The 12,229-nt window shown below is 42.4% G+C and overlaps 1 protein-coding gene and 1 non-coding gene across 2 annotated transcripts in view; one reads left to right on the forward strand and one right to left on the reverse strand.

Annotated features, from left to right (window-relative positions):
- Positions 1–12,229, reverse strand: part of TSPAN7 (tetraspanin 7) — a 127,403-nt gene that overhangs the window by 50,809 nt on the left and 64,365 nt on the right. The window lies entirely within an intron of this gene.
- On the forward strand, positions 6,502–6,574 carry TRNAG-UCC. The gene has a single exon. It is a non-coding gene; the product is annotated as a tRNA-Gly (tRNA).

Consider the following 12,229-nt stretch of genomic DNA (forward strand, 5'->3'; position numbering starts at 1 on the left):
CAGTACAGCTGAAGTTCCTAAAAGAACTGGTCTGACAAATACAATCATAAAATCAATGATTGTCATATAAAATCACTTCATAGTGATTCCTGTGAGGTGAAATATTCTCATCCCTCAAGAACAAGAATCATATGAGAGGAATTGAGAGGTTGGGATTAGTATATACATACTATTGATACCATGAATAAAATAGATAAGTAATGAGAACATGAGGGGCTTCTCTGGTGGCTCAGATGGTAAAGAATCTGCCTGCAATGCAGGAGACCTGGGTTCAATCCCTGGGCCAGGAAGATCCCCCGGAGAAGAGAATGACTATCCACTCCAGTATTCTTGCCTGGACAGAGGAGCCTAGTGGGCTAGGCTCACATGGAGTCACAAAGGGTCAGACATGACTGAGCATGAGCACAATGAGAACCTACTATATAGCACTAGAGGGACCTCTACTCAGCATTCTGTAGTCACCTAAATAGGAGGGGAATTCAAAAAATAGGCGATATAGGCATGCATATAGCTGATTCATTTTTCTGTATAGCAGATACTAACATTGTAAAGCAACTATGCTCCAATAAAAATAAAAAATAAAAAAACAGATCACCAGCCTAGGCTGGATGCATGAGACATGTGCTCAGGCCTGGTGCACTGGGAAGACCCAGAGGAATCCGGTGGAAAGGGAGGTGGGAGGGGGGGATCGGGATGGGGAATACATGTAACTCCATGGCTGATTCATGTCAATGTATGACAAAAACCACTACAATATTGTAAAGTAATTAGCCTCCAACTAATAAAAATAAATGGAAAAAAAAAAAAAACAAACACAAGGATCATTGCTCAGAGATGAAGGAAAGGTGGAGCCTGAACTTGAAATTGCCAAAGCAGGCCCCACTGAGGAGGAAAGTGGGTACTTCCTCACTGAAACCAAAGCAGCAGCCAGAGAACCATCCACTGAGAACTGCATTGTAAGAGCAGGTACTACATCTGACAACAGTAAGTCAAACACGCAGCAGAATGTGCCATGCCACGAGAAGGACAAACCCATGCCCCTGTGGGTACAGAGAACAGGAAATCGCTTCACAACAGTTAACATTCAGGCTGGTGCCTGCCAGATGGAATAGATTCTGACAGCAAGGGATAAGCAGGAGAGAACATTCCAGACGAAGGGACTATACAATCAGTATAAAGAGGCCACCCTGCTCCCCATGGCATGTGAGTGCTGGCTTAATGTGCTGGGCTTCCTGCTTTGGCACTCAGGCGTGCAACCTTGGATGTTACTCAATTTCTCTAACACCCAGTTTTCTTTTTCCTCAAAGGGGGATGATGACAGCCACCAAGGAGGGTTGTTAAGCGGATCTGATGAGATAATATGAACTAAGTCACTTAGGCCCATGCCTAACAATCAACACCCAAGCAACTGCAACTGCCACTGTTCTCATTTCATTCTCCTTCTAAAGACTAAACAAATATGTCTTTGAGGATACTTTCTAGATGTGGCTCGGAGGAGCTTGCTAGAACAATTCCTTACCTATGTTCTGGGTCAGAGGCCCAGGGTATTGTACCACTCCTACTAGGAAGGCCCCGCCTATCACAGCATGAACACCAAAGGCGCCAAGGCCTGCCCTTTCCCCAGAGAAGGTCCCGGCCTGCTGCCCACTTTACCCTCCTCCTGGGTTCTAGGGAGACACGCCAATGAACCAAAGTGCTTCCAGTGTTGTGTTGGGGCCCAGTTTTCTTATTAACTGAGAATTAATAGAAAAACCAATGTGTTGTAACTCATAAAAAAAATCTTAAGTCCATGAGTATATCTTTCGCCTCAGAGAGTACAGTGTGGCCATGATTTAATCTGTCTTTGATGATTTAAGACCTAGCAGTGCCCCAGGTTGTATAACTAAGACTGGTTCTGCACAGTGGAGGTTTTGCAGGAGAGAAGCTGGGCCACTTGGAAAAGCAAGTTGATGGGACAGTCAAAGTGTTAGTTGCTCAGTTATGTCCAATTCTTTGCAATTGTATGGACTATAGCCCACCAAGACTTCTCTGTCCATGGAATTCTCCAGACAAGAATACTGGAGTGGGTTGTCAATTCCTTCTCCAGGGGATCTTCACAACCCAGAGATCAAACCCAGGTCTCCTGCATCTCAGGCAGATTCTTTACCATCTGAGCCACCAGGCACTCTGTTTATGGGAATGGGAGACAATTTGAGATTCATCTCACAGTCAAGGGCTTCAGACTTGACCATGATCAATCTATGTAAGATATAAGATTTATATCGAAACCCTGTATATACAATGTAAATGAGGGTTTCTCAAAACAATGCTTACCCTCGCTCTGAGCATGTATCCAAGTGTTTTCTATTCTACTGAAAAACTTTTTTATAAGTAGCACTCCTTGTACCCCAGAGGGTGTCCTGCCCTCTGTGTTTTTAGAGAGTGCACCACATAGAGTTAAGGACAAAACTCCACACAATTTCAATCAAAAACTAGAAGATCAGAGGCTACAGCATTTTGCCAGAACTGGGGAGTGAGAGGGGAGAGAGATTCAGCTCCCAAGGGTGCCCAGTTCTAGAGAGCTGCCCTGTTTTCGCCCTCACAGAGTTATTAGCCAGGGCCCTATGCCATGTCCAGCCAAGTCAGGGCACACAGTGTGGAATCCTTAATACTTTTCTTCAACAGGCTCTAGAGAGTGGGGGGAGTGGTTTCCTGGGGCGGGGTGTACAGCACCAATGTAACAGCCAGCTGGCCCACTTGGGGCTGGGGCAATCTATTACCTCTTAAGGGGCTTGCAGCATACCCTAATCTTGACATGTCCTCTGCCTCACAATAAGCCCCAAACCACAGCAACATGTAAAGCTTTTTTTTTTTTTTGCATCACTCAACTGTCACAAATGTGTGTGGGAACCCCAAGCACAGCAGAGGAACTTCTCCACAAAGAAGCATCTCTCAGTGAAGAGCCTACTGTGCCATGGGCCCCCTGTGTGGCCCAGTCCACCATCCAGGGAAAATCAGCTGCTCGCAACTAGACAAAACCATTGGCAGCCATCGATGCTGGCACAATGCCACGTGCACATGGAGAGATTTCCTATCAGCAAGGGCTTGCTCTCCTGTGGGGAAAGATGGCAGCCCTTCAAGAGGCAACCAGGAAGGAAAATCTGAGTTCAGTGTCCTCAACCATAACAATCATAAAGCAGTGCGTGAAGGAAAACAAGCTCTACTGAACTGGGCCACCCTAGGGACTCAGAATGGAAACGAGGCAATGCCTGTCATGATGTTTCTAAGTCCAGGACCAAAGGTGCAAGATTACATATCTCTTAGATATAGACACCGCCTTGAACATGTAAAATGGAAGCCAACTGGGGAAATCTTGCTACTGCTACTGCTAAGTCACTTCAGTCATGTCTGACTCTGTGCGACCCCATCCCTGGGATTCTCCAGGCAAGAACACTGGAGTGGGTTGCCATTTCCTTCTCCAATGCATAAAAGTAAAAAGTGATAGTGAAGTCGCTCAGTCATGTCTGACTCTTCGCGACCCCATGGACTGCAGCCTACCAGGCTCCTCCGTCCATGGGATTTTCCAGGCAAGAGTACCGGAGTGGGGTGCCATTGCCTTCTCTGGGGGAAATCTTAGCGGAAGCAAATATGTGCCATAGTGTATGAGGTTTAAAGCCACATCAGAGTAAGTGGATTCACGGGAACTCATGGGTCATAGGAATTAAAAACTGCACTTTGGGGTTTTTTTGTTGGTTTGTTTGTTTTAGTTGAAGTATAAGAGACTTACAAGCACTTTTGGAATTTGACAGGAAGGAAATCTGCCCATTAGGATACCCAAAGGCCAGTTGGCAGGATAAAGCAGCAGTAAGCTGAAATCACAGCCAGGACACAGGAACTCCCAGTGTGGCCAGCTAAGGAAAATCCTCTCAGAAAGTCAGGATGCAACAATGATGTTGAGTTATGAAGGGGTAATTTCTTACAGGCACACGCTTTGTGACAGCTTGGCAATGTGCCCTGGGATGTTTCTACAATAGGACAATAGTCTGATGAGAGAAGGAATGGGGAAAAAAATCCCTGCCTGGCCCTCATCCTGACTGTTGGTCACAAGGGGGTACAAGGCCTGGGAGATCCCCGGCCTGGCGCATTCCAGCAGGTACCTCAGCATTGACCTCAATATTGATGTCATCAATGGCCTTGGGGCTAGAGTTTCATCTTTTTCCACATTGTTCTACTGTCTCTGTGTTAATTCTCATCCAAACACAACCTTGGAGATTAGCCTAGTGGTCTCACAGATCCTAAGTGTGTTAAAACATTTGACTGGGAACAGCAACAACTCTTTGGAACAGAGCTTAATCTGCAGTGTTAAATGTTTCTCTACCAGGAAAGGGTGAATAATAGCTATTCACTCAGAGTACTGGTTATGAAACAATTTGAGCAAGGGGAAAAGAAAACAAAAAAGAAACGGCTTCTGTCTTATGGTTAAGTGGCTTGACTTATTCAAGTGTGAAGAGGGCAGATATTCTTAGCTCAGCTAATCAACAGCAAGAGGGTTTTGCACTATTTGGCTCAAATGTGGCCTGTCTGAGGCTAGAGTACAATCTGTAGAAGTTTGGAAAATAACCTCCTAATTAGCAAGTATGTACACAATAGTAGGGCTTCCCTGGTGGCTCAGTGGTAAAGAATCTGCCTGCCAATGCAGAAGACACGGGTTTGATTCCTGAGTCAGGAAGATCCCCTGAAGGAAACAGCAACCCACTCCAGTATTCTTGCTGGGAAATCCCACGGACAGAGGAGCCTGGTAGGCTATATTCCATGGAGTTGCAAAGAGTTGGTCGCAACTGAATGACTAAACACATGCACGCATGCGCGCGCGCGCACACACACACACACATTAGTGGCGCTTTCAGCAAGGAATTTTCAAAGTTTTATCTGGAAATGACTAATTGAATCCTTGACCAGAAATAGGAAGCTTGGCAGTGAAATTTATGAGGGTACTAGTCACCATCTAAGGTCTGTATAGCCCCTCTCTGGAGTTTGCAATGGGGGAGTCACACACTCTCTACCTCAGTTTCCTTTTCTGTTAAATTACTATCTAAAAAGGTAGTATAATGCAAGGTTCTACAAAGGATTAAATGAGATGACACAGTGTGGAGCATACAGTAAGTTTTCAACAAACATTATCAGTATCACTTTTCTCAAGGTTTCCTAAGCCTGCTTTATTTTTCTTTTCTTCCTGGCAAGGACATTTCTAAAAGTGAAATATCATTAATTTTCATCAATAAAGGATGGGAAGTGGTGTCAGTTTCACAAGTGATTTAACCAGAGACCTACACCATCTTTCTCAGGAAAATGGAAATAGTTCAGAAGCAACATCTTTTTCTGACATTGCCTCTGCCCCCAAAAGTCATGCCAAAATTCAACAAAATTTAACAGAAGAGATAGTCCACGACACTTTACTTTCTTTAAAGGTGCCTCTGCTGGAAAATCCTTCCTCCACTCAAGTTTGAGTACAAAATTCAAAGTAGGTCTTGGGGCATGTTTCCTTTAAAATTAATCTAAAATTGGGACTTCCTTAGTGGTCCAGTGGTTAAGATGCTGCACATCCAATAAAGAGGGCATAGGTTCGATCCCTGGTCAGGGAACTAAGATCCCACATGCTGCATGGCATTGCCAAGTAAAAATAAAATAAATAAAATTAACCTCAAATCGATTTCATTGACTAGATTAATTAGCTCTTTTCCAAACTTTGGGGTTCAGGGTAAAGATGTCCTTTATTTTTGTAGTGGGAAATCATAAATCATAGTAGGTTGCCATTTCCTCCTTCAGGAGATCTTCCTGACCCAGGGATCGACCCTGAGTCTCCTGCATTGCAGGCAGATTCTGTAATGCTTGAGCCATCGAGGAAGCCCCAGAAATCGTAGAAGGACCCTCTGTGGAAGGTTGCTATCAAACCAGGAGGATCAGAGAGGGCAGTAATAGAAGCTGTATGGAATCCAGTCAGCAGATATCAAAGTTCCAGGACCAGACCGTGACCCCTGCCTGCATGTTCACGGTGGAGTCAGAACCAGGGCTATGGCCCTGCCTGCTGGACCACACCCTGCTTCTCTTGTGGCCTTTGTCTGAGCTAAGTGTCCTCACCTTTGTTCAAGTGAGCAGAAGGGCTCACTTCCCAGACCCCTCCTGACCACAGCTTCTTATCAGCTTATATGACAGGCAGCCGAGGGTTAGCAGCATCAGACAGCTGACATTCAAGTGCTAGTTTTTACACCTCTGAGTCTCAGTTTTGTGATGTCGCTGGCCTATCTCACAAGGCACCAAGAGGCTGGAAAGAAGTTTTATGAGGACCCTCTGGATACTGTAAAGAGCTGTGTCAATAAATGTGAGGCCCCTCATGAAGGAAAGGGGGCAAGAAGGCAAAAACTCTGGATGCTGAGAATAAGTCCCCAAGCAGACAGAGGAACTAGGAATGCTGCTATCATGGAGACTCTCTCCTGCCCATTCCTAAAAGCCAGTCAAGGGACTTCCCTGGTGGTCCAGTGGTTAAGACTCTGCACTTCCAATGTAGGGGGCACAGGTTTGATCCCTGGTCAGGGAACTATGATCCCACATGCCACGAGCCGTGGCCAAAAGATAATTTTAAATAAAAGTAAAAAAGTGAGAATGACTCATTCTAAATATTTTGATTAGCTTACTTTCCAAGTATTAACCACCATGAACTAGGATAATAGTGCTATCTGACATCAATCTTTTCCTAATATGACTGAACGAGTTCTGACATAGGCATCTGTAAGTCATCTCAAATATAATAAAATTTGAAGGCAGGAGTTAGGTCACAAAATTTAAAAATATATATATTAGCAAAGAGGTAGATATCTAAAAACCCAGAATAAAACATCCTTAAAAATGATACGCATTTTAAAAACAAAACAACAATACAAACTATAGGTATTAAATATATGTTTCCTATGGTCTGCATGAAAGTGAAAGTGTTAGCCTCTCAGTCCTGTCCAACTCTTGACAACCCCATGAACTGTAGCCCGCCAGGTTCCTTTGTCCTGAGGATTATCCCAGGCAAGAACACTGGAGTGGATTGCCATTCACTTCTCCAGGGGGTCTTCCTAACCCAGGGATTGAACACAGGTCTCCTGCATTGTAGGCAGATTCTTTACCATCTGAGCCCCCAGGGAAGACTACTTCATCCAAATTGAGAAAGTATTTGGAAATATAAAAGGAAAACAAAACCTAAGAGACTGGATGACACTAACTCATAAATAAGAAATGCTCCATTAGCTATATGACCCAATAATTAGTTCACAATGACATGAACAAAATATCCAAATTTCAAATTCCATAACAAATGGATAAAAAGAAAAAAGTTTTTTTTTTTTAAAGTCAGAGAACATACTTTCTTTGTGAATGTTGAAGAAATTTCTCACGATGAAATTCACCATCTAGATTTACTTGGAGAAGTAGCTGAATCTCTACCTCAGTCAACACTATAAATTCTATACTAATCAGTTAACAAAAGTTTTCTGATGTAAAAATTACTTCACTGAAAAACATCAGAAGCACTTTTAAAATTTAAATTTATTACCATCTATAGGAGAAGGCAATGGCAACCCACTCCAGTACTTTTGCCTGGAAAATCCCATGGATGGAGGAGCCTGGTGGGCTGCGGTCCATGGGGTCGCTAAGAGTTGGACACGACTGAGCGACTTCACTTTCCCTTTTCACTTTCATGCATTGGAGAAGGAAACGGCAACCCACTCCAGTGTTCTTGCCTGGAGAATCCCAGGGATGGGGGAGCCTGGTGGGCTGCCGTCTATGGGGTCGCACAGAGTTGGACACGACTGAAATGACTTAGCAGCAGCAGCAGCAGCATAGGAGTACTGGTCCACTTTGTAACCACCATTTGTGTACATAGCTTCTATTACTGGACTATGGCTCTTAAAGCCAAATTCAGGTATTATTTAACTTTGTAGTAAGGTCTTATTCAAAGGATGTACTCAATAACTAGCTGATGGTTGAATGAATGAGGATGACCTGCTTCTTAGAAAACTAAAATACATCTTCTCCTTAACAGTTTAAACTGAGCTGGCTTTAGCATCAGGAAATCATTAAAGATCTCTTTTAAAAAATTTTTTATCACATGCAAATACAAGTGAACTTATTCTGCTTTGTACCCCAAAACAAAACCAAGACCAAAAATATAAATGTTTTAAGAAGGCATGTTCAAGAAAATGTCTTTGCAAAATTCTAATTCAAAAAGATACATGCACCCCTATGTTCCTAGTAGCACTAAATACAAAAGCTAAGACATGGAAACAATCTAAATGTCCATTGACAGATGAATGAATGAAGTTGTGTGTGTACACACACACACACATATATATATACACACACAATGGAATATTGCTCAGCCATAAAAAAGAATGAAATAACGCTTTGCAGCAACATGGATGCAACTAGAGCTTATCACACTTAAGTGAAGCAAGTCAGAAAGAGAAAGACAAATATCATATGATATCACTTATATGTGGAATCTAAAAATACAACACAAATGAACCTATCTATGAAACACAAACAGACTCATAGATATAGAGGACAGACTTGTGGTTGCCAAGGGGGAGGGGAGGGAAGGATTGGGAGCTTGGGATTAGCAGCTGCAAACTATTATATATAGGATGGATAAACAACAAGGTCCTACTGTATAGCACAGGGAACTATATTCAATATTCTGTGATAAATCATAGTAGGAAAGAATATGAAAAAGAAAAATTTTTTGCTATACAGCAGAAATTACCAAAACATTGTATAATAAATCAACTATACGTCAATCAATTCTTTTTAAAAGAACAAAACAATAAAATGTCTTTGTAAATAAACCTATAGTACATTGCCTTAGACTACTTCATGGGGTTATATGTGCCCCATCTCTGGAGGTTGGATTTTCCTTGATCCAGGAAACAGTGGGAAAGACTTCTTCAGTAAAAGAAAATCTAAACCAAATGACTCTAGTCTTCTCTCCCTATGTGGCTGAATACCCCCCTGAGGTTTGCCCTCCTACAGATGATTTTTCTTCCTCTTTATCAGTTAACAATCTGGTTTATATTCTTAAATAGTAGAGCAAAATTTTTTCTCATTAATAGTGATGACAATAATGAAATCACTCAATATTCAAATCTTCAAAGTGTCCCCTCCCTGATAAGAGCTATTCACACGTGTCACACTTGGTAGAGATAGCTTCCTGACAGTGTAACACTGACAAATGACAGTCAACGACTATTACGGCATTCAGTCATGAAATCAAACCGGACTTCAACCTTTTCCAAGATTAATTAAATGCCAAAAGGCCAACCATTTCAAACCTTCCTTTCTAGCTGCCAGCAGGCAAATGGAAGTGAACTCTGGAAAGTACAGTAACTCAACAGAATTAGCAGCTAAAATGAACTCTGGCTCTGCTTGTTAACACAATTTTCTTTGCCCCCAGCTCAAACTTACTATTCTGATTATTCTACTTTGTAGATTATCTTGTAGCAGCATTGCTCAGAAATAAAATGGTCTAAAAAGGGTTAATAGCCACTGATTTGGATGTAAAAGGAGAGTCTTATACAAACCAACCAATGAAACACTATTCTGGAATCCTACAGCCCTGTGCTGTGGAATTTTACCAATTAGCATCATCACTGCTACAGATACAAAATGAAGATCAATTGTCTGGGGTGACTTCAGAATGCCAGACTGATGAAACCTTAATGGTATTAGCTCAATTAGATGGCAAGCAGTTTACACCAATTAAGGTAGGTGTAATTTTAGAACCAATTCACTAGAGAATGTTCTCTAACTGATGTATCTTCTACATAGTCCTAAGACTACAGATTTCATTGCTTAAGATACAGCACAGATTTATTAGATCTGCAAAAGCCTTTGGAAGTGTAACACCTATTGGAACCATTATCCTGGACAAGTAACATCATAACACCAATGAAAGCTGAGAGTTTAGGCAAATAACATTCAACTTTATCCTAAGGTATAACAGATCATGTGGGCTTCCCTGGTGGCTCAGTGGTAAAGAATTCACCTGCCAATGCAGGAGAAGCTGGTTCAATCCCCGAGTCGGGAAGATCCTCCGGAGACGGAAACGGCAACTCATTCCAGTATTCTTGCCTGGAAAATTCCATGAACAGAGGAGCCTGGCGAGCTACAGTCCATAGCGTCACAGAGTCAGACACTGAGCGACTAAACAACAATGACAAATAGATCACACAGCCAAGAAGTAACTGCTCTTTCTTCAACCTGCATCTCCCAAGTTAGGAGAGCAATAGAGGTGATGTCTTAAAACCATAGCAACCTCCCCATTTTGGAGAAACTTCCAAACAAAGAAACAATGCTCACTGAATGATCTCTATGCAAATAGGTGGGGAAGTGAAATTTTCAAAAGGACTAAGGCAATTCAAAGGCTGATCCTCACCAGTTCACCTTTAATATGTTCACCCAAGCTTCCTGCCACAAAATGCCCTGAGACCACCACCATTAGGAGGCTAGAATAAAAAATAAACTCATAACTGATGTTTAAAGACTCAGATGGAAGATACTTCTAAGATCAGTGGATTAAAAAAAAATAAGAAAATTTAAAGCAGTTTGTGTTTAAAAAGTTCTTACACCTATGATTAATAAAGAATCTAGCAAACTGATCACTTACTTGATTTAAAGGGAAAAAAATCATAAAATTCAGAAGCAAAAATGCCAGGGTTGGGGGGAGTCTAGCTGTCTCACTTTGCCCCTAAGAAAGGTATAAATGAAGATGAATTCAGCTCTTGGTTCTCCTGCTCTTGCACTGTGTACTTATGGACAGGAGCACTACTGACTTGTCACAGATGGGACATTTCTGCATGATAGCGATGCAGTGTTATAGTGGTCTTCTCCAGGTGACTCAGGAATAATAATAGATCATCTCAATCTACTCTGTGTGTGTGTGTTAGTTGCTCAGTCATACCTGACTCTTTGCGATCCCATGGACTGTGGCCTACCAGGGTCCTCTGTCCATGGGATTCTCCAGGCACGAATACTGGAGTGGGTTGCCATTCCCTTCTCCAAGGGATCTTCCTGACCTAGAGATGGAACTCGGGTCTCCCACATTGCAGGCAGATTCTTTACCATCTGAGCCACCACAGAAGCCCAAATCTATCCTCAGTTCAGTTCAGTCCTTCAGTTGTGTCCGGCTCTTTGCAACCCCATGAACCGCAGCACGCCAGGCCTCCCTGTCCATCACCAACTCCCGGAGTCTACCCAAACCCATGTCCATTGAGTCAGTGATACCATCCAATCATCTCATCCTCTGTCATCCCCTTCTCCTCCTGCCCTCAATCTTTCCCAGCATCAGGGTCTTTTCAAATGAGTCAGCTCTTCGCATCAGGTGGTCAAAATATTGGAGTTTCAGCTTCAAATCTATCCTAGACTATACCAAAAAGAAAACTATAAAAAGCAGAAGGAAAAAATCAGGGGGATTTAGAAGGACAGAAATGCTGGCCCCCTAAATGGTCTAAAGGTATATTATAAACATAAGATAACCGTTTTATCAGAACTGTTGAACTATGTGCAAAAACTGCCCTATATATATAAAGTCCCCATTTAAAGACATATTTTGGTTTTAAACCACATTATATTAAGGATATTGCTACAGCCAGAAACAGTCTTTACCCAAGCATACCACTGTGGCATAATCCTCACTATTGGGCCCAACTTTGAGTCTAAATTAGGGTAAATGTGGTCCTACCATGGGAAATGGAAACACAAACTAAAAGTAAAACAAAACAAAAACACCAAACCCATTTATAATAATATTTCTTAGGCAAGCCCGTGCATTTACCACCCTTTAAACCCACAGTCTGTTGATTTTTAAAAATCATGAATATAAAATAGCTATAGACCAGAGAGGTATATCTGATACCTATTTTCTCCTAGAAACAAGTACACGTTCAGCCATAAATCAAAATCACAAACGTAACAGAGCATCACAAACGTAACACATTTTAGACTAGAGAAAGGACACAACCATTTTCTAAACTGACTTGGACATTGTGGATTGTGTGTGTGGACACACACACAACCACTAAGTCACTTCAGTCATGTCCAACACTTTGTGACCCTATGGACTGCAGCCCGCCAGGCTCCTCTGTGCATGGGATTCTCTAGGCAAGAATACTGGAATGGGCTGCCATGCCCTCCTCCAGGGGATCTTTCCAACCCA

This window comes from Cervus elaphus, chromosome X, assembly GCF_910594005.1.
Source record: "Cervus elaphus chromosome X, mCerEla1.1, whole genome shotgun sequence".
NCBI lineage: Eukaryota > Metazoa > Chordata > Mammalia > Artiodactyla > Cervidae > Cervus > Cervus elaphus.